The sequence below is a fragment of the Arachis ipaensis genome, chromosome B1 (assembly GCF_059453495.1).
Source record: "Arachis ipaensis isolate K30076 ecotype BB chromosome B1, ASM5945349v1, whole genome shotgun sequence".
Taxonomy (NCBI): Eukaryota; Viridiplantae; Streptophyta; class Magnoliopsida; order Fabales; family Fabaceae; genus Arachis; species Arachis ipaensis.
Genome location: NC_142436.1, coordinates 58,699,477 through 58,701,966, shown reverse-complemented (window position 1 = coordinate 58,701,966; position 2,490 = coordinate 58,699,477). Strand labels below are relative to the sequence as shown.

The window sequence follows — 2,490 nt, the reverse complement described above, 5'->3', positions numbered from 1 at the left end:
AAAGCTTGGCTGGCTAGTGAGCCATGTCTAATTCCTGGACTGAAGCTTTAGATTAACATGGCAAGATTCCTGGAATTCATATTAAAAAATTTTGGAATCCTTATTTTCCTTTTTCAAATTAATTTTCGAAAAAAAAAAATCCAAAAAAAATTAGAAAATCATAAAAATCAAAAATAATTTTTGTGTTTCTTGTTTGAGTCTTGAGTCATATCATAAGTTTGGTGTCAAGTGCATGTGCATCTTGCATTTTTCGAAAAAAACATTCATGCATTCATAGTGTTCTTCATGATCTTCAAGTTGTTCTTGGTAAGTCTTCTTGTTTGATCTTGATGATTTTTTGTTTTGTGTTGTATGTTGTTTTTCATATGCATTCTTGAATTCTTAGTGCGTAAGCATTAAAGAATTCTAAGTTTGGTGTCTTGCATGTTTTCTTTGCATTAAAATTTTTCAAAAATATGTTCTTGATGTTCATCATGATCTTCATAGTGTTCTTGGTGTTCATCTTGACATTCATAGCATTCTTGCATGCATTCATTGTTTTGATCTAAAAATTTCATGCATTGCATAATTTTCATGTTTTCATAAAAATTCAAAAAATCAAAAAAAATATCTTTTCCTTTTTCTCTCATCAAATTCAAAAATTTGAGTTGACTTTTTCAAAAATTTTTAAAATCAAGTTGTTTCTCATGAGTCAAATCAAATTTTCAATTTGAAAATCTTATCTTTTTCAAAATCTTTTTCAAAAATCAAATCTTTTTCAAAACTCTTAGTTATTTTCGAAAATTTCAAAAATATTTTTCAAAAATCTTTTTCTTATTTTTATACCAAATTTTCGAAAATAACAATAACAATTAATGTTTTGATTCAAAAAATTTCAAGTTTGTTACTTGCTTGTTAAGAAAGATTCAAACTTTAAGTTCTAGAATCATATCTTATGATTTCTTGTGAATCAAGTCATTAATTGTGATTTTAAAAAATCAAATCTTTTTCAAAACTAATTTCAATCATATCTTTTCAAAAATATCTTCTTATCTTTTTCAAAAATTTGATTTCAAAATATCTTTTCTAACTTCCTAACTTCTTATCTTTTCAAAATTTGTTTCAACTAACTAACTAACTTTTTGTTTGTTTCTTAACTTTTTCAAAACTACCTAACTAATTCTCTCTTTCTAATTTTCGAAAATATCTCCCCCTTTTTCAAAAATTTCTTTTTAATTAACTAATTATTTTTATTTTTATTTTTGATTTCAAAAATTTTCGAAAAAAAAAAAATACCAACAATTTTCAAAAAAAAAAAAAAAAAACCAATTTTCAAAAATCACTAACTCCTTTTCAAAAATAATTTTCGAAAATTCCCTCCTTCTCTCTCATCCTATTCTATTTATTCATTCATTAACTAACATCTCTTCCTCACATCATCACCAAATTCGAACCCCCTCTTCTATCTGTGTTCGAATTTCTTCTTCTTTTCTTCTACTAACAATAAGGATCCTCTTTACTGTGACATAGAGGATTCCTCTTCTTTTCTTTTTCTCTCCTCTTTCTTATGAGAAGGGACAGAGAAAAAGGCATTCTTGTTGAAGCTGATCCAAAACCTGAAAGGACTCTGAAGAGAAAATTAAGAGAAGCTAAATTACAACAATCCAGAGACAACTTGATTGAAAATTTCGAACAAGTAAAGGAGATGGCAGCCGAACCCAACAACAATGCAAGGAGAATGCTTGGTGACTTCACTGCACCTAATTCCAATTTACATGGAAGAAGCATCTCCATTCCTGCCATTGGAGCAAATAACTTTGAGCTAAAACCTCAGTTAGTTTCTCTGATGCAGCAGAACTGCAAGTTTCATGGACTTCCATCTGAAGATCCTTTTCAGTTCTTAACTGAATTCTTGCAGATATGTGATACTGTTAAGACTAATGGAGTAGATCCTGAAGTCTACAGGCTCATGCTTTTCCCTTTTGCTGTAAGAGACAGAGCTAGATTATGGTTGGATTCCCAACCCAAAGACAGCCTGAACTATTGGGATAAGCTGGTCACGGCTTTCTTAGCCAAGTACTTTCCTCCTCAAAAGCTGAGCAAGCTTAGAGCTGATGTTCAAACCTTCAGACAAAAAGAAGGTGAATCCCTCTATGAAGCTTGGGAAAGATACAAACAGTTGACCAAAAAGTGTCCTTCTGACATGCTTTCAGAATGGACCATCCTGGATATATTCTATGATGGTTTATCTGAGCTATCAAAGATGTCACTGGACACTTCCGCAGGTGGATCCATTCACCTAAAGAAAACGCCTGCAGAAGATCAAGAACTCATTGACATGGTTGCTAATAACCAGTTCATGTACACTTCTGAAAGGAATCCTGTGAATAATGGGACGCCTATGAAGAAGGGAGTTCTTGAGGTTGATACTCTGAATGCCATATTGGCACAGAATAAAATATTGACTCAGCAAGTCAATATGATCTCTCAGAGTCTGAATGGAATGCAAGC

General features: G+C 31.2%; 1 non-coding gene across 1 annotated transcript; it reads right to left on the bottom strand.

The window, feature by feature from the left end:
- Window positions 1–2,080: 2,080 nt before the first annotated feature.
- On the bottom strand, window positions 2,081–2,188 carry LOC148576708 (small nucleolar RNA R71). The gene has a single exon (XR_015903613.1). It is a non-coding gene; the product is annotated as a small nucleolar RNA R71 (small nucleolar RNA).
- Between the last annotated feature and the right edge of the window lie 302 nt (window positions 2,189–2,490).